This window comes from Heptranchias perlo, chromosome 33, assembly GCF_035084215.1.
Source record: "Heptranchias perlo isolate sHepPer1 chromosome 33, sHepPer1.hap1, whole genome shotgun sequence".
Classification (NCBI taxonomy): Eukaryota; Metazoa; Chordata; class Chondrichthyes; order Hexanchiformes; family Hexanchidae; genus Heptranchias; species Heptranchias perlo.
In genome coordinates this window covers 4,050,960-4,074,297 of record NC_090357.1, presented here as the reverse complement: position 1 = coordinate 4,074,297, position 23,338 = coordinate 4,050,960, and the positions used below count along the sequence as shown (strand labels likewise).

The 23,338-nt window shown below is 45.9% G+C and overlaps 1 protein-coding gene across 10 annotated transcripts in view; it reads right to left on the bottom strand.

The window, feature by feature from the left end:
• The window catches only part of phldb1b (pleckstrin homology-like domain, family B, member 1b), a 283,632-nt gene that overhangs the window by 255,118 nt on the left and 5,176 nt on the right, over positions 1-23,338 (bottom strand). Inside the window, exon 1 of one of the 10 annotated variants that reach the window (XM_067970870.1) lies at positions 10,760-10,871. The exons of the other annotated variants lie outside the window; for them this stretch is intronic. The gene's annotated coding sequence lies outside the window, so the exon portion shown is untranslated. Of the gene's footprint in view, positions 1-10,759; positions 10,872-23,338 lie in introns of those variants that run through there. 10 annotated transcript variants of the gene reach the window in all.

Below are 23,338 nucleotides of genomic sequence, written 5' to 3'. Positions count from 1 at the left end.
GGCTGTAATCCAATCTTCAGGTTCAGCTCATGAGCAAACCATCCAAGGAGACGATCTGATATCTCTAATTGGGTCACTGCTGTGCAAAGCCAGTGTCTTTTATATATCTTTACTTTTACATACAGAATAGTTCAACACTTTTGTGTCACTTTAACCCAATGTCCAATATAAAGTCCTGGTTCCTTAATGACGTGCATTTTTAAATTTTTGTGGGTAGTGATAAAAATCACTTCAAATACCAACAATCTCCAAGTTTAAAGATATAGGAATAGGAGGAGGCCATTCAGCCCCTCGTGCCTGTTCCGCCATTCAATTGGATCTGCATTTCAACTACAATTACCCGCCTTTGCTCCATACCCCTTGATTCTCTTGTTTAACAAAAATCTATTTCAATCTTTAAAATTTCAATTGACCCCCAGCCGTTTAGGGAAGAAAGAGTTCCAGATTTCCACCACCCTTTATGTGAAAAAGTGCTTCCTGATTTCACTTCTGAACGGCCTAGCTCTAATTTTAAGGTTATGTCCCCCTTGTTCTGGACTCCCCCACCAGAGGAAATAGTTTATCTGTATCGACCCTAACGAGTCCTTTTATCATTTTGAACACTTTGATCAGCTCACCCCTCAACCTTCTAATCTCAAAGGAAAAAGCAAGCCAAGGTTATGCAACCTGGCCTCATAATCTAACCCTGGTATCACCCTGGGGAATCTGCGGGGTGTACAATGAGCGGACCATCCGTTACCCCATTTTACACCCCCCGCCGAAATTGAACGTTTCACCCACTGTGCGTTGCTGACTGAACCACTTCAGACCCTGGTCTGTGCTGAGTTAAGCCAGTGCTTGGGGTATCTCTACGTTGCAGGCCTGTGAGGGGATAAGAGGGGAGTAGGGAATCAGCCAGGGTTCCCACTTGATTTCTGTCCAGTGGCTTCCTGAGGTGGGCCTGCAGGCTCGGTTGCAAGGCCTCGTTAGCGTCACCGTTCCCCTTCCCTCCTCCAGTCAAATAGCCCGCCGACACTCACACATGTGGGGAAAATGCTGGAGTCTATAATTAAGGATAGGGTGACTGAACACCTCGAGAATTTTCAGTTGATCAGAGAGAGCCAGCATGGATTTGTGAAAGGTAGGTCGTGCCTGACAAACCTGATTGAATTTTTAGAAGAGGTGACTAAAGTAGTGGACAGGGGAATGTCAATGGATGTTATTTATATGGACTTACAGAAGGCATATGATAAGGTCCCACATAAGAGACTGTCAGCTAAGAAAGAAGCTCATGGAATTAAGGGAAAAGTACGGACTTGGTTAGGAGGTTGGCTGAGCGAAAGGCGACAGAGAGTAGGGACATTGCCAGGATGTGACTAGTGGAGTCCCACAGGGATCTGTCTTGGGGCCTCAATTATTCACAATATTTATTAACGACTTAGATGAAGGCATAGAAAGTCTCATATCTAAGTTTGACGATGACACAAAGATTGGTGGCATTGTAAGCAGTGTAGATGAAAACATAAAATTACAAAGGGATATTGATAGATTAGGTGAATGGGCAAAACTGTGGCAAATGGAATTCAATGTAGACATCCAATGTGAGGTCATCCAATTTGGATCAAAAAAGGATAGAACAGGGTACTTTCTAAATGGTAAAAAGTTAAAAACAGTGGATGTCCAAAGGGACTTTGGGGTTCAGGTACATAGATCATTGAAGTGTCATGAACAGGTGCAGAAAATAATCAATAAGGCTAATGGAATGCTGGCCTTTATATCTAGAGGACTGGAGTACAAGGGGGCAGAAGTTATGCTGCAGCTATACAAAACCCTGGTTAGACCGCACCTGGAGTACTGTGAGCAGTTCTGGGCACTGCACCTTCGGAAGGACATATTGGCCTTGGAGGGAGTGCAGCGTAGGTTTACTAGAATGATACCCGGACTTCAAGGGTTAAGTTACGAGGAGAGATTGCACAAATTGAGGTTGTATTCTCTGGAGTTTAGAAGGTTAAGGGGTGATCTGATCGAAGTTTATAAGATATTAAGGGGTACAGATAGGGTGGATAGAGAGAAACTATTTCCGCTGGTTGGGGATTCTAGGAGTAGGGGGCACAGTCTAAAAATTAGAGCCAGACCTTTCAGGAGTGAGATTAGAAAACATTTCTACACACAAAGGGTGGTAAAAGTTTGGAACTCTCTTCCGCAAATGGCAATTGATACTAGCTCAATTGCTAAATTTAAATGTGAGATAGATAGCTTTTTGGCAACCAAAGGCAGGTATGTGGAGTTAGATCACAGATCAGCCATGATCTTATCAAATGGCGGAGCAGGCACGAGGGGCTGAATGGCCTACTCCTGTTCCTATGTTCCTATGAAAGAAAGAGCTTGCATTTATATAGCACCTCTCACAATCTTAGGAGGTCCCAAAGTGCTTTACAGCCAATTACGTACTTTAAAGTGTAGTCACTGTTGTAATGTAGGAAATGCAGCAGCCAATTTGCGCACAGCAAGATCCCACAAACAGCAATGAGATAAATGACCGGATCATTGGTTTTCTAGGTGTTGGTTGAGGGATAAATATTGGCCAGGACACCCGTGGAGAACTCACCTGCTTTTCTTCGAAATAGTGCCGTGGGATTTTTTACGTCCACCTGAGAGGGCAGACGGGGCCTGGGTTTAATGTCTCATCCGAAAGACGGTACCTTCGACAGTGCAGCACTCCCTGGAGTGGGGCCCCTGCCTGAGTCAGTGCAGGTTAGAATAAATCCAACTCAAAATAAAACAAACCAGACGTTAAAAGGGCAACATACTCACAATACCTACTCCAAGTATTACTTACCTTGCAGGTTTGTTTCATCAGTGACTGTTTGAAAAAAGCAAGAGGGGCAGCTGAACAGGTTTAAAATGGCCTGAGATTAAGTGGAGGGAACATGAAAAGAAAATTACTCTGGGGAGGGTTTCATTGTCATTTCCTGAAGGGCAAGAGTTGAGGAAACTGTTTGTCAGTGGCTCCTTGAAGAGGAAATGAGTGCAAACTGAGCCTTGAATACTAATTATAAAAAAAAGAGAGACTTTCTAAATCAACACAAGTGAACAGAGCAAATTTATTAACCCTTTAATGACCGTGGACGTATTTCTGCACCAAGATCAGAGAATTTGTGGCAATCTTTGGCCTGGTGGGTGACTCTCCTCCTGAGACAGCTTGGATTAGTGACAAACCCCACAGATTGTTCCTGCTTGAATTGGTACCTTGGAATTGCATTCTTTGATTGGCACAACAGAAGATGCCTTTCATGATATAGGAACAAGAGTCGGCCATTTGGCCCCTCCAGCCTATTCCGCCATTCAATTAGGTCACGGCTGATCTGCATCTCAACTACCCACCTTGATTCCGTGACCCTCAATACCCTTGTCTAACAAAGATCTATCAATCTCGGTTTTGAAATTTTCAATTGACCCCCCCCACCCCAGCCTCAACAGCTTTCTGGGTGACATCCTACAAAAGAATTTCAAGCATCTTACTACCTCCTCAAGATGTCACTTCACAACTATTGAATTACGATTTTCAAGTCTGGTTACTGTTGTTTAGTTGGTAAACACGGTAACAAATGAGATAAATGTGGTGGGAGGAACATTGGCCAGGACACTGAGAGAAACAGTGCCATGGGAACTTTTACATGCAGCAGAACAGTCTGATTTAACGTCTCATCTAAAAGACAGCACAGCACTCCCTCAGTACTGCACTGAAATGTCAGCCTAGATTACATGCTCAAGTCTCTGGAGTGGGGATATGAACTTGTGACTATTCTGACTCATGAGGTGAGAGTGTTACCCACTGAGCCAAGCTGGCACGTAGTCAAAGTATCCTAAAGTAAATATCACAAGAAGAAAAGAGAAAATAAGTAACAACATTCAACGAGAATGCAAAATTTGAATTGCTACAAGGTGGGTAGGAGTGCCATTGTCTACCCTTGAAGACAGTGCTTTCACCATTCTGGAAGCTGGTAAATGAGAGGGAAGGAAAAAGGGCAGAAAAGTAAACATGTGGGAAAGAATGGCACGCTAGGGTGGAGTGAAAACGCGCCAGAACAACCGAGAGAAATGGAAAAAGAAATGAAAGAAGTCAGCTTAACTCATCCCAACTCTCATCCTTCCTGAAAATGTTCTGCCTCAAAACTCCAAATCTAAAAGGGTATAAATTTATTTAATAAAATTTTCCTCAGAAAAACCGCACAAAAGTTATGCAAGTGGTTAAAGCGACACAGGCTTAACACAACAGCCGACTCCTGGAAAATAGCCACTCGAACACAAAGGCCTGATGGAAATCACCCATGACTGAGAATTCCTGTGTTAGAGAAGAGCCAACTGTAACTCAACAGCTGGCCTGGATGTCTTTCGAAATATTCAGCCACTGCGGCTCATTGTTGTCCTTCCAATTTTGTCCCCCTCTTCTCCTGAAGGCTGGTTCCACAGGTTCCAGACACCCTCAGTCACATTGCCCAACCTGCCATTCTTCATGTGTGACCCCCAGACAGTGCGTCTCAGTGGCCTGTCCAACCAAAGGGAGGGGCATTGCATTTGCCCCTTATCTGGTGCTTAGCTGGGTAACTAGATAGCAGGGGAATGGGACTAATTGGATAGCTCTAGCAAAGAGCAGGCACAAGCACGATGGGCCGAATGGCCTCCTTCAGTGCTGTATCATTCTATGATTCTATGATAGTAACCATTGCATAGCAACCTAGTGCGGGGACCACACTTTCTACATAGTCCAAGGCCACTAATGGCCCGACAGCTTCCTCTGGCTGATGTCAACGTAAATTGGAGTTCGAAACTGGGTACCTTGTGCATCCCCCCCCCCCACAACTCTCTTCAGCCCACCATTGGCGGCTGTGCTCTCAGCCATCTAGGCGCTGGAATTCCCTCCCTACCCCCCTCTCCTTTAAAACCCTCCTTAAAACCCAGCCAGCTTTTAATCACCCCTCCTAATATCTCCTTCTTTGGTCCGGTGTCCATTTTATGCTTCAGTGAAGCGCCTTGGGATATTTTTTTTTCTCTACGCCAGTTGTTGTTGTTCCTAGTCTGTGCGCCACACCGGGCGGTGCATTTACTCGGTGAACTACCTGTACCGCACCGGCTAAGCCCCACAGATGGAGAATGTCCAATGTGCCTGTGACCCAGGAGCTCAGGATGACTCAATGTCTTCAGGGAAGGAGGAGAAAGCTGGAGAAAACAGCACTGTGGGTTGGACAACCACCGTAGCATGAATGTAGCTTACAAAACAAGCAGCTACTGGCTCCAGGATATATCCTGCCCAGAAAGTTCCCCAGAGGGAATAGCACTGCAGTAAGAAAATTGTGTGGGAAGGATTTAGCGACTGAGGGATCTATCCTTGCAAGCCGTAGAGCAGTCAATTTTTCCCGCATGCATTCACGTTTCCTAAGGGGGGAGAGGGGAGGGGAATGGGGCCTGTGCCATGGAGAAAAGCAGACAAAATCAAGGGGAAGAAATGTTGAGTCTCGGGGACATCTCTGATGGAAGGGTTGAATTCAACAATAGAACTCTTTTTATTTTTCGGCATGAGGTCAAATTACAGCCTCATTACTCGACCGCTGGTCTCTCACGCTCATGAAAGAACTGCCGTGAGTCAGCTTCATCAGGGAGACACCCTCCATCCATTAGCCCATTACTCAGTCATCTCATCTAAAGGAGGACCGTCTTCAAAACAAAACATTTGGTAAACTCTGTTGGTTCGAAAGAAAGAATTTACTGAGGTACAGTCACTCTTGTTATGTCGGCAAATACACCAGTCAATATGTGCACAGCAAGATCTCAAGAACAGTAAATAGGATCAATAGGAAAGGAAAGAACTTGCATTTATATAGCGCCTTTCAAGGCCTCAGGACGTCCCAAAGCCAATGAAGTACTTTTGAAGTGCAGTCACTGTTGTAATGTAGGGAAATGCGGCAGCCAATTTGCGCACAGCAAGATCCCACAAACAGCAATGAGATAATGAGCAGGTAATCTGCTTTAGTGACGTTGGCTGCAGGATAAATAATGGCCCAGGACACCGGGAGACCCCCCCTGCTTTTTTGAATAGTGCTGTGGGATCTTTTACGTCCATCTGAACAGGCAGATTGAGCCTTGCTTTATCATCTCATCCAAAAGACAACACTTCCCACCATGCATGTGGGAAGTGTCAGCCTGGATTGCATGCTCTTGAACTCACTTGATCCTACAGCCCTCCGAATCAGAGGTGAAAGTGCTACCAATGAGGCTCGCCAACACTCACTTTGAAGTGATTTATGTCAGCTTATATTTGGGCATGACAAAGCTGACAATTCTGTGGCTCTTCAAACAAAAACAAATTGGTAAACCTTCTTTCCACAGATGTTTGAGAGGTTGTGGAAATGACAGTGCTCTTTTAAAACAAACATTTAATTGATTAATCTCTGGTTAATGATAGAGCAGGTGAATCTGGATTTAATGAGGAGTGGATGGATTTAGAGTTAATGGGGAGTGGGTTAGTGTGGGGACTAATGGGGAATGGGTTTCTATCTCTGGAATGCGCTGCATGAAAGGACGGTGGAAGCAGATTCAGTAGTAACTTTCAAAAGGGAATTGGAAAAATATTTTGGAAAGGAAAAATCTGCAGGGCTATGGGGAAAGAGCAGGGATGTGTGGGGCTAATTGGATAGATTCTTTCAAAGAGCCGGCACAGGCACGATGGGCCGAATGGCCTCCTTCTGTGCCGTATGATTTAATGATCATAGAATGTTGACTAATCATAGCAATCAATCTCTATCAATGAGTCTACAACAGACCCAGACATGGGGCGGGGAAAACCCCCAATGGTGGAGAGCTTTGGGAACCATAGGTCCAAAGTCACCTGTTCACTCCGAGCATGTTTCACTCACCACATGTCGTAGCTCAAATTACTCAGACACTGGATCCCAAGATGTTATTTTCTGAAAGAAATCTATCTAATTTGCATTTGAATGAATGGCTACGAACTGCTTCCACCATCTCTCGAGGGAGCCTGCTCCAGAGATTGGCCACTCACTCACTGAAATTTCCTTCACAATCTTACTTCTCCAGCATAAAATAAACTCTTGGAAATAAATCAATCTGACCTTTCGGTAACATCTGCAAATAAAATTTTAAAAACATTCAGACAAAATTATTCACCAGTCTCCTGTCAAGAGATTCTGACACAAACAATACTAAAAGGAGGAAGCCAAACCAACAGTAGACACAATACCTACTGATGTAAACGGATATAAGGCCACAGGCTGTTTAAAACAAGGCTCGAACTCTTGAACCAAGACTAATTTAGACTTGTCGTTTAACAAACTGCACTTGATGACAGTCGTACATAAGAACATAAGAAATAGGAGCAGGAGTAGGCCATTCGGCCCCTCGAGCCTGCTCCGCCATTCAATAAGATCATGGCTGATCTGATCCTAACCTCAAATCTAAAGAACACAAGAAGTAGGAGCAGGACCCGGCCACTCAGCCCCTGGGCCCTCTCCGCCACCCACAGTGACCGATCCGAACTCAGCTTCATGTCCAATTTCCTGCCCGCTCCCCGTAATCCCTAATTCCCTTTACTTCTAGGAAGCTGTCTATTTCTGTTTTAAATTTATTCAATGATGTAGCTTCCACAGCTTCCTGGGGCAGCAAATTCCACAGACCTACTACCCTCTGAGTGAAGAAGTTTCTCCTCATCTCAGTTTTGAAGGAGCAACCCCTTATTCTAAGATTATGCCCCCTAGTTCTAGTTTCACCCATCCTTGGGAACATCCTTACCGCATCCACCCGATCAAGCCCCTTCACAATCTTATATGTTTCAATAAGATCGCCTCTCATTCTTCTGAACTCCAATGAGTAGAGTCCCAATCTACTCAACCTCTCCTCATATGTCCACCCCCTCATCCCCGGGATTAACCGAGTGAACCTTCTTTGTACTGCCTCGAGAGCAAGTAATATAGCTTAATTATTTTAGAAAGACAATTGCATGGATACAACAACAACTTGCATTTATATAGCGCCTTTAACGTAGTAAAACGTCCCAAGGCGCTTCACAGGAGCGATTGTCAAACAAAATTTGACACCGAGTCACATAAAGAGATATTAGGACAGGTGACCAAAAGCTTGGTCAAAGGGGTAGGTTTTGAGGAGCGTCTTAAACGAGAAGTGAGAGGTCGAGAGGTGGAGAGGTTTAGGGAGGTCAGAATTGGAGGAGCACAGGGATCTCAAAGAGTTGTAGGGCTGGAGGTGGTTACAGAGATAGGAGGGTCGAGGCCACGGAGGGATTTGAAAACAAGGATAAGAATTTTAAAATTGAAGTGGTCTGGGACCAGGAGCCATCATTGGTCAGCGAGCACAGGGGTGATGGGTGAACAGATCTTGGCGCGAGTTAAGATACGGGCAGCAGAGTTTTGGATGAGCTCAAGGGAGGGGCAAGGATAACATCTGACTCATACCAAACAGCAAAAGGTGAGAACCATCACACAGGGTCCAATCTAATAACAATGTTAGCAAATTCACTGTAAAAAAGCTTGGCTATCCAAAAGGCAAGAAAAGGAAAGAAATAACTGATAGTCAAGGGCAGCTGTGATGAACCAACTGAAACGAGACTCTTCAATCCTCTGGAGATATTCGAGACGTCTCCACACAGGGCCTCACAGAAAGGGAAAAACATTTATTTTTATTTTGCTGGCTCCTCCCAGTTGCTCAGTGCTCAACGCACTGGTCCGTGTGCAACTGAGCCGCACAGTTCCAGAATGTTCCAGGTTCGGACTTTGGTCTGTGCCCAATTAGCTAATCTCATTGGGGAGGCAGCACCATGGATGTGGCAATCAGCCTCAGTGTCACCGGGCCAGGGAGCGGAGATATCGTCCAGGGTCCAGTGCCTGCTTTCTCTCCCAGTGACCTCCGACCAGAAAGTGCATGCTTGTGCTCATCAGTTTGGGATGGGATTGCCTGAGACGCACCCCCCCCACCCCCCAACTCCCCCCCCCCCACCCCCCAACCCCCACCCCCCCCAACCCCCCCCAGCCCCTCCACCACCCACTTCCCATCTCACCACCACCCGGTCTCTCAACCTGTTGACCATCAGTTTGCAGATTGCCGGATGAAGAATGACCAATTGGATGAAGTACTGAAAGGTGAGGAGTGTAGGAGTGAGAGCCTTTGTGAAATATAAATTATGAAAAGAAGGCCATGTGTTGGTTTGACAGGGGAGTACAGGCAGGAACTGGCAGGCAGGAAGACAAGGAAAAGTGCACTCACTCCACACGCCAGTAACCCCACTGCATCACAAACAGGAGTGGGTCGGGCACAGTTACAGGGCGTAGAGCTGACTAGTGACACCAGTGGGTGTTCTATACATGTCTGGGTTAGTGTGAGTGGTAAGAAGGAGGGAACTCACTGCCTGAACTAGTGCCATTGTTCACTTCTGATTCCCTCCCAAGCTTTCAGACGTTCAGTTTAGATGCTGCTCAACACTTAGATTTTCTCTTTAAATCCGTCCTTCGTTGGACCGATGTTACGCCATGGCCACCAGACAGAGTCTTATATCTCCACACGCAAGGCCAACTGGTTAGTGTAAGGTTACAGCAAAGATCTTTCTCTCTCTCTCTACTGGGTCGTATCACACGGTTGAAACAAACTGCTCTGCAGTCGAGGAGATATCGCCAGACACTCGCACATTCACCACCCCCCTCGCATCCGACACACCCTCACACACATTTAATCAAACACACACATGCATGCACGCATACAGACCACCACAGATTCCCCTGCACACACACATGCATCGCACATTCCCTCACACACTCTCTCACGTTCTCTCTCTCTCTCACACACACCCCACATTCCCTCACCCACATGCACACACAATCTGTTTCTCACACACATACACAAAAGTCTCTCTCTCTCACTACACACATCCCTGCACATAAACAGAGATTCCATATTCCCTCACATACACCCACACTCTCTCTCTCTGTCTCTCTCATACACCCACACTCTCTCTCTCTGTCTCTCTCATACACCCACACTCTCTCTCTCTGTCTCTCTCATACACCCACACTCTCTGTCTCTCTCTCTCATACACCCACACTCTCTGTCTCTCTCTCTCTCTCTCACACACCCACACTCTCTGTCTCTCTCTCTCTCTCATACACCCACACTCTCTGTCTCTCTCTCTCTCATACACCCACACTCTCTGTCTCTCTCTCTCTCATACACCCACACTCTCTGTCTCTCTCTCTCTCTCTCTCTCTCATACACCCACACTCTCTGTCTCTCTCTCTCTCTAACATACACCCACACTCTCTGTCTCTCTCTCTCACACACCCACACTCTCTGTCTCTCTCTCTCTCTCATACACCCACACTCTCTGTCTCTCTCTCTCTCATACACCCACACTCTCTGTCTCTCTCCCTCACATACACCCACAGTATAATTAGTAGTATTAGAACATAGAATGCTTTACCACAGGTGGTTATTGAGACAGAGTCTGTAATATCATTGAAAAGGGGATTGGATAAATAGTCGAAGTAGAAAAGGATATGGGGAAAGGCAGGGAAATGAGTCGATATTTCCAGATAAAGATCTCGATGGGCCAAATGGCCTCCTCCCATGACTCTGAGCAGTGCGACAAATCCCAGAAACAGATCAACAAAAAGAAGATTAAAAATGCCTGAAGACGAAATACAGTTTGCAAGTGAATTCTGCAGAACACACCAAAAATTGGGACAGAGGAGGAAAAATGTACCTTTCATTCTGTTCAGATGCTCCTTTATAAATTAATCCACTGATATCAAGGTGTCCATGGCTGTTATTCTCATGAATACATTTCATCCAAAGACCCGAGACAGTGCTAACCTTTTCTGCAGTTCCTTTTAGTGCGACCAAACTCCCTGTAGCCTCCACGCAAATCAGGATATACTCAGACAGAGAGAGCAAGTGAGAGAGAGCACAAGGAACACAGAGTGCGAGGGAGAGAGAGAGAGAGAGAGAGATTGGCAGTGATGGGAGCTCTCAGACTGAGGGTTGTCTGTCGAACTAGCCCTGCCTAAGGCGGTCTGACCCTACCCCTCCACCCCTGTCTAACAACAAGGCTGTCTTTATTCCACTGGAAAGGGCCTGAAAACACAGCACTTGTTCTTCAGGGGGGAAAAAAGGCCCACAGTTTAAAATGTCAGAAGCTAGAAATGTAAGCATTAAATATCAACAGTGCCAATGAAAATCCCACACAGCCTCCGGCTGGAAAGGCACCCAACACATTCTCCTGCTTGTCTTTTAATTTTAGTTGATTTTTTTTTCCCAACTTAACTTAATATGACAGCCGAACAGCTAAGAGGTGAAGTGAAAGTTACAGACTAGCCTCATTAGTCAAAGCTCCCTGGGAGTAACAGGTAAAAAAAAAAAATTGCTTTTCTCAAATTATCTAAGCTTCAAATAATCAGAGTTGTACAATGTTATAATCCATGAGTTCGCAGATCATCAGCTTAAGTTCAGATCATGTCCCCACATTCATACAGTACTGGAATATTACAGTGTGTGCGGCAGTGTGTGCGCCAGTGTCAGTGTGTGCGCCAGTGCCAGTGAGTGGGCCAGTGCCAGTGAGTGGGCCTGTGGCAGTGTGATGGGCAGAATGGCCTTCTCTGCTGCAAAATTCTCTAATTCTATAACCACTTGCATTTATATAGCAACTTTCACCGCCTCAGGATGTCTCAAAAGCGCTTCGCAGCCAATGAAGTACTTTTGAAGTGTCGTCACTGTTGTAATGTAGGAAAACGCAGAATAAAGTTTGCACACAGCAAGATCCCATAAACAGGAATGAGATAAACGATGATCAGTTTTTTTTTTAGTGATGTTGGTTGAAGGATAAATATTGCCCAGGACACCGGGGAGAACTCCCCCTGCTCTTCTTTGGATAGTGCGGTGGGATTTTTTTTTTTACATCTACCTGAGAGGGCCGACGGGGCCTTGGTTTAATGTTTCATCTGATAGACGGCGAGGGTGATTTTGACTTTGGGCGCAGACTGAAAACTGGCAGTTGCGGATCAGCCGCCCGTTACACACTCGGCCTGATTTTCCATCCCATTCAACTCCGCCCCTGCTGAAGTTGAAAATTTACCCCCAGCATCTCAGACAGTGCAGCACCCCCTCAGCACTGCACTGAAGTGTCAGTCTGGGTTATGTACTGAAGTCTCTGGACTGGGACTTGAACTCTCAATCTTTTGGTTTAGGGACGAGAGTGCTGCCAAGGAGCCATGGCTGGTCACATCAGTTCAAGACAGCAACTGCAATTGCACTTTGCTTTCTTCTATCGCTCTGTCTGTCTTCTGCCAATAAGCCTTCTGGGTTTTGCCTTATATATCCAACTGCCCCCTCCTTCCTGATGGCCCCGTCCCCACACTCCCGCCATTGGTCACCGGACATGTCCATCCTCACGGTGCCCCGCCCCCTCACACCAATCGGAAAGCGAACAGACTCTTCGTTACCCGATTGGATGACCCTCGACCGTCTGTCGAACAGCCTTTTCCCATCTCCGACATTTTTATAACCAATAAACAGAAATTCTCAAACAAAATGTTTTAAAAACGCATTTGTTTTTAACGCCGCTGTGATTTTTCTCCTGGGTTTTGCTCGCAGCAGTGTCCTGGAGATTAATCTTCAATTCCTGGAGACCCCAGGACAATCCTGGAGGTTTGACGACCCTACTCCTCTGGTGAAGGAGCTGACTCCAACTGGGGTGGAGGTCCATGGGCACCAGTTGGCCTCACCCGACTGACCGCTCTTTATCGCTGAAGCACAGCTGCTGTCCGGCTATTCAACCATGGCCGGGCGACATCACAGACGAGCCGGATCTTGCCCTGGCCAGATACCAACACATATGGGTGGGTGGGGGGGGGAGGCGACAGATCATCCTGTTCCAGTGCCTAGGGCTGGTCGGCCAGGGCAGAGCGAATACGGGGAAATTGGATGGGGAGGAGCACTCAGGAATCAGAAGATCATGGGTTCAAGCCCCACTTCAGAGACTTCTAGGCCAACGCCCCCAGTGCTGCACCGTCAAAGGTGCCGTCTTTCAGATGAAACATTAAACCGAGGCCCCATCTACCTTCTCAGGTGGATGTAAAAGATCCCACAGTACCATGCAATGTTAATCAGGGCGAGCCAGCATGGATTTGTGAAAGGTAGGTCGTGCCTGACAAACCTGATTGAATTTTTTGAAGAGGTGACTAAAGTAGTGGACAGGGGAATGTCAATGGATGTTATTTATATGGACTTCCAGAAGGCATTTGATAAGGTCCCACATAAGAGACTGTTAGTTAAGATTGAAGCCCATGGAATCGAGGGAAAAGTACGGACTTGGTTAGGAAGTTGGCTGAGCGAAAGGCGACAGAGAGTAGGGATAATGAGAAGGTACTCACATTGGCAGGATGTGACTAGTGGAGTCCCGCAGGGATCTGTCTTGGGGCCTCAATTATTCACAATATTTATTAACGACTTAGATGAAGGCATAGAAAGTCTCATATCTAAGTTTGCCGATGACACAAAGATTGGTGGCATTATAAGCAGTGTAGATGAAAACATAAAATTACAAAGGGATATTGATAGATTAGGTGAATGGGCAAAACTGTGGCAAATGGAATTCAATGTAGACAAATGTGAGGTCATCCAATTTGGATCGAAAAAGTATAGAACAGGGTACTTTCTAAATGGTAAAAAGTTAAAAACAGTGGATGTCCAAAGGGACTTTGGGGTTCAGGTACATAGATCATTGAAGTGTCATGAACAGGTGCAGAAAATAATCAATAAGGCTAATGGAATGCTGGCCTTTATATCCAGAGGACTAGAGTACAAGGGGGCAGAAGTTATGCTGCAGCTATACAAAACCCTGGTTAGACCGCACCTGGAGTACTGTGAGCAGTTCTGGGCACCGCACCTTCGGAAGGACATATTGGCCTTGGAGGGAGTGCAGCGTAGGTTTACTAGAATGATACCTGGACTTCGAGGGTTAAGTTACGAGGAGAGATTACACAAATTGGGGTTGTATTCTCTGGAGTTTAGAAGGTTAAGGGGTGATCTGATCAAAGTTTATAAGATATTAAGGGGAACGGATAGGGTGGATAGAGAGAAACTATTTCCGCCGGTTGGGGATTCTAGGAGTAGGGGGCACAGTCTAAAAATTAGAGCCAGACCTTTCAGGAGCGAGATTAGAAAACATTTCTACGCACAAAGGGTGGTAGAAGTTTTAACTCTCTTCCGCAAACGGCAATTGATACTAGCTCAATTGCTCAATTTAAATGTGAGATCGATAGCTTTTTGGCAACCAATGGTATTAAGGGATATGGGCCAAAGGCAGATATATGGAGCTAGATCACAGATCAGCCATGATCTTATCAAATGGCGGAGCAGGCACGAGGGGCTGAATGGCCTACTCCTGTTCTTATGTTCCTATATGCAAAGAAGAACAGGGAGTTCTCCCCAACGTCCTAGCCAATATTGATCCCTCAACCAACATCACTAAAACAGATTATCTGGTCGTTATCACACTGCTGTTTGTGGGATCTTGCTGTGCGCAAATTGGCTGCTGCATTTCTTACAGCACTGGGAGTGTCAGCCTAGATTTTGTGCTCAAGTCTCTGAAGTGGGGCTTTGAACCCATGAACTTCTGACTCAAAGGCAAGAGTGCCACCCACTGGGCCACAGCTGACAAACATGGAGACAATGGTTGCAATTGCCCTTCAGCACTTTGCCTAAGGCGCATTATTAGCCTTGAGAGTGTGTGCCGGGCAGGACCGGCATCTTTGCCCAGACCGATCATGTTCTCACCCAACTTGCTGCCCATGCTCGAACAGCCAGCCAACACCCAATGTAAGGGAACATCGAAGAGGAGTGGTGAGCTGGTCAAAGCTGGGCATGGAGTTGTACCCCAGTGTGAACCATCAGGGCATGGGCACCAGTAAAGAAAATTAGGGAAGATACAAAATTGAGGGGAAAAAAAATGAAACTAAAATGAACAAAGCTCCACATCAAAGTGTCACTCGTTCTCACACAAGGGAGTTTCCTCTCACATTCTAAAAATTCACAGCTTGTGGGAGTCATTCACACTTTGGTGTGGTTTAACCAAAAACCATAACAGAACATAACTTCCCAATAAAGAGCCTTAGCCATTCGGCCTATCGTGCCCTCCAAGCACCATTCCCTCCCCCAGGAGATGCTGATTCACGCCCAGGGGGCCAATGGTACCACAAGCCTTCCAGCACCTCATCCAAATGGCTGTTTTCGCACGCGTGCCCCCCTCTCACACCTGCCCTCTCAGACAACCTTTGCAAGGGGTGGGCAGCGCAATCCAAGAGTGGTCTCTGTCTTCACCTGGGCCCCATACATGTACTTTCCAACATTGGTCGTTGGTTACGCTGGTTAATTGTTTTCTACCTTAGCCCAGTCTGACTCCGATTGGCCCACTACTGCCACCCTGGCTGTCATCAGTTAACTCAATGAAGACTGGGGATTGACCCCGTGATTCTTGCTGGAACATGCATATGTGTGTGTGTCGGACTCAGTGTGACAAAATAGGGTTGATTTCTGGATGTTATGTCTTGTTGTTGAATTAGAAGCTAAATTTAAATCACCAAATTTCAAAATGAAGGTCAGGAAATGAGTTTCTACAAGTCTGGGCCAGTTTAATCTGGAAATTAGTCAGAATACAGGAAGCTTTGTTCTAGATGCAAATTAAATGGCATGTGGTCAAGATAATAACAAGTACTCAGACCCACACGACATGTGTACACCTGCTCATTAGCATTCTATCCAATAATTCCTGCTATTACATCTTTAATCATGGATCACGAACAACTTTGGCTTCAAAAGATCTTTGGATTGGATAAGTACTGGGGAATTCTCCAATAATCTTTAGTCTTGGCAGGAGATTTGAGACCAAATTGACTGTTTCATCTAAAATTCCTTGTTCTATCAGACACCAAGAATCACATTCTGAAGGGAGTATTGGAGAGGGTGCAGAGGGGATTTACCAGAATGGTACCAGGGATGAGACTGGAGAAGCTGGGATTGTTCTCCTTAGAGCAGAGAAGGGTAAGGGGGAGATTTAATAGAGGTGTTCAAAATTATGAGGGGCTTTGATTAGAGTAAATAAGGAGAAACTGTTTCCATTGGCAGGAGGGTCGGTAACCAGAGGACACAGATTTAAGATAATTGGCAGGAGAATTTTTTTAAGCAGGGAGTTGTTCTGATCTGGAATGCGCTGCCTGAAAGGGCGGTGGAAGCAGATTCAATAATAACCTTCAAAAAGAAATCGGATAAATACTTGAAAATGAAAGATTTGTAGGACTATGGGGAAAAAGCAGGGGAGTTGGATTAATTGGATAGCTCTTTCAAAGAGCCTGCACAGGCATGATGGGCTGAATGGCTTCCTGTGCTGTATGATTCTATAATATTAACCCCTTGTGGACTTATTCTAATTTTATTGTTTTCAATTTTGCGTTGTTTCAATACGTGGCAGTATCATTTTGCTTCTGTCCATTACTTAACCTGTAAATAAATCTGCTGTTTTAGCTTCTATGCATTGGTCTGTCGGTGTTGTATTTTCTACCTATCAGGAGAGAAAGAAACTAAGACTATATGTTGCATCTAATCACACGAGCCCATACATAGCTCATAGGGCTTTGCTTCATAAGAAACTCGGTATGTTTATTAAATTAAATCATTTTTTTTCCCGTAAATACAAGACAAAAGTGTCGGAGAAAAGCCCAAGCTGTGATAGATTAGGACAGAATCGAGCATTGATCAAATAGCCTGCCAACATTCAGTGTCTAGGGCACTACACGAAAAATGGACACCTGGACAAGTTACCAAAAGGCGCCATGCACCTGTGGGAGAAAATCGGCAATAAAAGGAATCGCCCTAATCTTTATGGCTCAGTGCAACAGCAAGTATTGGATTTACCCATTGAGCACGCCTCCATTAACCTGACTTTTAGATTCATTGGTCTAGAAATCGGCTAGCATCAGCACAAACTTGGCGCAGGAATCAATCCCTGCGGCTCCTGCAAGACTGGATGTCGGCCGAGCCTGTCTGATGGTGCACAGGCGGTGGAGGGGTCGAGAGAGGTGGAGCTGGGTGTCGTCACTGGAAGACGTGGAAACTGATCCCCCCCCCCCCTGTCTGTGAATGAATTCACAAAAGGGGGCAACATGTAGAGGAGGAAGAAGAGGGGATGAAGGTTGGATATTTGGGGTTACGGTGCGGGAAGGAAAGTGATGTTCTGGTTACAATCGGATAGGTAAGTGGAACCAAGCGCGGGGCAGTCCCACCGAGCTGGACAATGGAGGAGAGGCATCAGTCATTTCATCAACTCTTCTCCCTAGTCCTGCTAAGTGCATTGTCAAGTATTTTGGAATGTTTTACTACGTTAATGGACTGATTTTTAATAAGCAGTTTCCACTGCGCCCAGAGGATAACGTGTCTGTAATTTGAAGTGGGAGCTAAAGAACAAACTCCCTCCTCAACTTCCTGTGGGCAAGAAATGGTTGTGGTTAAATTTAGTCTGCTGATTGAAGAGATATTCTCCACACACATCCTGCCTGCCTTGGCACTGCAGGCTGAAAAGGACAACAACTTTTTTCCAGAGTAATATCAGAGGGTGTGAATAATCTCGATCCACAGCTACTGGATATCACACATCCTGACTGCAGGAGCTTCGGATCTGCCCTGATCCCAAGTCTTACCAGGTTAGGCCTTTCGGATTTCCGTGCTGACATCTGCAAATGACTATTTAAAAAAAAGTATTTACTGCTGAATGTTAATGAAACTGAATATAAATAAAATTCACAAATCTTTCTTCTTCTCTTGATTTTCTGAATAGGAGAGGGGGAACGTGAGCAAGAGAGAGAGAGAGAGAAAGAGAAACAAATAGACAGATGTATGGAATAAGAGAGAGACACACAGAGAGACTCAGATACATACCCCAACACATTGACAGAAAGAGGGAGAGTGAACAAGAAACTGATAAAGAGAAAGAGAAACACACACAGACACAGAGAGAGAGAAAGAGAGAGAGAAAAAGAAAGAGACACAGTAGAAAAGAGAAAACGAGTAGACAGTAAAGGAGATGTAACAGGTCCCTCGCCATTCCCTTAATTGAATAACTGTTGACAGCACAGAAAAAACACAAGTTGTTGGAGAAATAACTCAGTGAGTGGACGGAGGATTTATTTACCTGCAAAAACCCAGACAGCAATAAAACTGTTTTTTTTGCAGAATAGCATCACTGATTTGGCAAAGCCGATCTCTAAAAGTGGGCTGAGGAACAAGCCTTTCTGTGAAGCCCCAGCACCACACATAATCCAGACAGACCATTCTACCTTTTATTCCCTCTTTCTCTCCTGAAGACACTGGGGTGAAAAGAATCAGTTAAGGATCAGGCTCCTGGTCGCTGTCCATCGAGCCCGACTGGAGCAAGGTTGGGCTTGGCTGTGAAGTCCCCATGGTTGAATAGCCAGTGCCAACACTCAAGGTTCACTTGGGCATGGAACCATGGAACTATACTCTAATAGTTAGCACCGTCAGAAGCGGAGAGGAGGAAGCTAGAAAACAAAAGATTGAGACTTGCTGCCCATATTCCAGCCGCAGGATGTAAGTCCCAGGGTCTTTATCTTGTTTATCCTATTTGGGCACCTGTAGAACTTCAGCTATTAGGGTCGGCACTAACTATCAAGCACACAAACACAATCTAACAAGCAAACCCAATGTGAGTACCAGAGGGTCTGTTGAACAGACCTGTGCACAAGCCAGACTTATAACTTCTAAACTTGCAAACAAAATCATCAAGTTTCTTCCATTGAATCCCAATGTTTTCAAGTTCTAAAAATTCACTCCTATCTTTAGGTATCTTCCCCCCCCGATATTATAAATTGGATGGCCAGGTGGTGAGGGATAGAATACTGGAGCCTGATCTTCAGTTGCTTCCAAGCCTTTATTCACAGAGCTCCACATTACCCACTCCACACCCTAGAACAGCTCTCTTATAAATGGATACGAGAGAGGTCCCAAATGATACCCACCACCTGAATACAATTAACACTAATTGATATAAATCACATGGATATAATTAACTCCCAACACACACACACAATTCCAGGTTGAGAGGTCAAGAAGGAAACCTGCTTTGGACGTCTCCATTCAGCCGGCCCCCGGAGAGTGGCAGAGTCGATAGTTCTCTCCCGCCCTGAGCTGACTCTCCGTGGTGACTTGAGACTGACCGTATGGGACAATCCAGGCACCCCTCTACACACCACTGTACTGGGGCTCAGCACAGCAGTTCACTAACACACCACAGCAGTTCACTAACACACCACAGCAGTTCACTAACACACCACAGCAGTTCACCAACGCACCACACCGTACCAAAGATACTCCTTAGTTTCCACGATGCCGCTGGTCTCCGATCATGTCACGTCAGGTGGGACGCAGTTCTATGCCGCACTGTCTGTGGGTTTGGCCGTCCCCACCCCACTCTACTGGTTTAAAGGACAATATAACAAGGGGTTGCTCGTTCACTCGGTAAAACACATTGCACAATCCTGCTCCCTATCACTGCCAATTCAACGTGGGACCAAGACAACGGTTCACCCAGCTCTGTACAGTCGCTTAACCACAACACAATGGGCTCCTGTTCACCAAAAATATGAAACAGATAATGCTAGAAACACACGGCAGGTCAGTCAGCATCTGAAAGAGAAAAGACGGGTCAATGTTTCAGGGGTCAGCCCTTCCATTGACCCTGACTAAAGGAACGAGAACCAAAAACTCTGTGCAGATACTGGAAGCCCTGCTGTATCTTTCCAGCATCTCTCCTTTTTTTTTAAATGTAACTTTCCAGGATTATGAGTGAGAAGTTTTCAACCGATTAAAAATAAAGAAAAAAGCTAAACATCACAGTCCTTAAAAACACAAAAAAAACAATAATAAGAAGTTAAATACCTTAAAGTACATCGAAACTAGTTTCTTATCCTTTCTTTTCTTCCAGGAGAGTGACAATATATTCCCCATGATTAGATGAGGAAGCCTTGGCTTTCGGTTAAGTTACACAATGACCAATCTAGATCTGTACCTAGAATTAAGCCAAAACTGCCAGGTCGAATTAAACTCTTACTGACGACGGTGATCATACAACAGGAGTAAGTGAAATGAGAAACAAACCAGTATTCAGTTCCACACAGGCAGAGCCAGTTGAGAGTTTACAATCTCCCAGCTTGTGCTAAGTCTGTAACTGAACATTCCCAAGCCTGGCGTTGACTTCCCACCTGTTGCTGTTCGACGCCCACTCACGCGTGAAGGGCCAGCTCATGATGGCCGGTTGCCGGAGTTACAAATCTCCTCATCGCCCAACAAAACAGAAGGTTGGAGACCAGCTACGCGCCCTGCCATCTCTCTCGTTTCATGAACAAGATTCCTCCAACATTGCGTTGGGGGAAGTTTCGAATATCATGACAACATGGCCCACTTATTCAATGCACAGATCCGGGACTCAGTCAAATTGCAATAATTTGCAAATGTAGATGTGCCGGTTCATGGACACTTGCCCAATAGCTCCAGTTTCCTGTATCCCGGACCTTAGCCCGGATTTCCAAACATTATTCTATATATGTCAACAAGAAATCAATCAAATGAATGCCCCAGTTACAAGAAAGACTTGCATTTCTGTTGCACTTTCAAGACCTCAGGACATCCCAAAGCATTTCACAGCCATTGCTGTAATGTAGGAAATGCAACAGCCAATTTACGCACAGCAAGATCCCACTAACAGCAACATGATAATGGCCAGATAATCTGTTTTTAGTGATGTGGCTTAAGGGATACTTATTGGCTCAGGACACCAGGGAGAACTCCCCTGCTCTTCTTCGAATAGTGGCCGTGGGATTGTTTACGTACACCTGAGAGGGCAGACGGGGCCTCGGTTTAACATCTCATCCGAAAGACGGCACCTCTAACAGTGCAGCGCTCCCTCAGTACTGGCACTAGGAGTGTCAGCCTAGATTTTGTGCTCAAGTCCCGAGGTGGGATTTGAACCCACAATTTCCTGACTCAGAGACTAGAGCAACACCAGCTGGCCAAGCAGGCACTTAGCACAGCGACACTGCACCAAGGAGTGTAGCTTCTACCCCCCCTCTAAACAAATGATGAAAGTAGGAAGCCATGACTATACTGCCCAATTGCAGTGTTAATACATCGCGGTGATGGAACTCCATGAGCGCTGATCACTCATCTCCAACTGGAATTTCTAATGGCTGAAAGGAATCGATGGGATGATTCGTTATTTCACGGACACCTTTCCCAAAGCCTTGGACTGCAAACACTGGAGATAAAGGCATTCCAGAGTTAATCTCATGACCCATCGTCAACTGCAAAGCCTTCCAATCAATCAACGTGCAGATGCTCTATACAGCACAACAGAGGGTCTTGCATCTTCACGCACAGTCCCGAGATGATCACGTGCCATCTCAGTCTGCAGTAGCTAAATGCTGTGACTAGCTGGTTGTTGGGGAAGGGTTTGAGACATGGCCTGAAAACTGGGCTCATAATCACCCCCACTCCAACCACTGCACCACCCAGAGACACCAACACATAAGATAGCATGCTCCATTATTAGGTCAACCGTTGGCACCCTAAACTGCAACGTTAATGCCACAACTAGCCAACTTGGAGGCTTTACAGTGCAAGCCAAAGTGCGCTGAATGACTGATTGCCTAAACTACCAAGAAAAGGCGTCACTCTGAACTGGATATGGAAAGCAGTCATGTTTTGGTCATCATATCTCTCAGCCCAAGAGATGAGACAGGTAGTACGGTGGGTACACTGGACTCTCTACCAGCTCTATGCGCCCCCAACTCTCCCCACCCACACTCCCTCCAATTTCCTCCCCATATCTCTTCAAGGCACTGGCTCATGTTGGGGTACAGTTCCACGGTCACCTGTAGCCCTCTGGTACTTTCCCGAGTGGCCGTTCATTGTGTGGGAGCCCCGCAGAGAGAGTCAAATGACTAACCAAGCATCTCAATCACAGCCAAGCCAAGCCAGAGTTTTACATAATCAGCCGGTGCTCCTGGTCAAGGTTACTTAACCTAGGGATGCTGAGGCCAACTGCAGGACCACAATTGCTATCTTAGTTGAGATCCACGAATTCAGCACAGATCGGGAGTCAAACCCGAGACATTCAGGTCAATAGGTCTCAATATCACCGCAGGCAGTGTGTTTATCCATTGAATCAGCGACCTAGAGTGCCAAGGCCAATTATTTTCATCACCATCAACTCCACTTAAAAAGCACGGAGTCTCCACTCAGAGGCCCCCTCTCTTCCCCCAACGCACGGCCAAGATCAGGAACCAGCCGCATAGAGAAATCACAGCTGCAAACCAACGTCTAACCTCTCCATGGCACATCAGGGCTTCACCCATCACCCAATGCTCAGGTGTCAACCGTGGCTCGGTGGGTGTCACTCTCGAGTCGGAAGGTCGTGGGTTCAAGTCCCACCCCAGGATCTTGAGCACATAATTCAGACTGACGCTCCCAGTGCCGTACTGAGGGAGTGCTGCACTGTCAGAGGTGCTGTCTCTCGGATAAGATGTTAAATCGAGGCCCCGTCTGCCCTCTCAGGTGATCCCACGGCACTATTTCAAAGAGGAGGGGAGTTATCCCCGATGTCCTGGCCAATGCTTAGCCCTTACCCAACATCATTAAAACAGATTATCACATTGCTGTTTGTGGGACCTTGCTGTGTACTAATTGGCTGCCGCGTCTCCTACATTACAACAGTGGCTGCACTTCATTGGCTGTAAAGCACTTTGGGACGTTCTGAGGTTTTGAAAGGCGCTATATAAATGCAAGCTCTTTCTTTTTACTTTGATAACTTCACATTCCAAAACGTACCTGCACTGGGCCCAGCTGCAGATCGATTCCACATTCCAACCGCTGCAGCTTATAATTATTTTTAAGTGGGCAATTTATTATAATTGAGATACTGAGTAGTCGGGTTGATCGAGGAACTTGTAATGTTATCGTGAACTCTCCTCTGTGACCTGCATTGGTTGCCGAGGCGATTGGAAAGCTGGCCAATGCCCCCTGGTGGATTTTGCCCATCAGTTCATGGCATTTGAGTTGAGCTTTGACCCAAAATGGCTTTGCGCAATCGCAACAACAACAACTTGCATTTATGCAACACCTTTAACCTAGTAAAACGTCCCAAGGCGCTTCACAGGAGCGACTATCAAACAAAACATGGCACCGAGCCACATAAGGAGATATTAGGACAGGCGACCAAAAG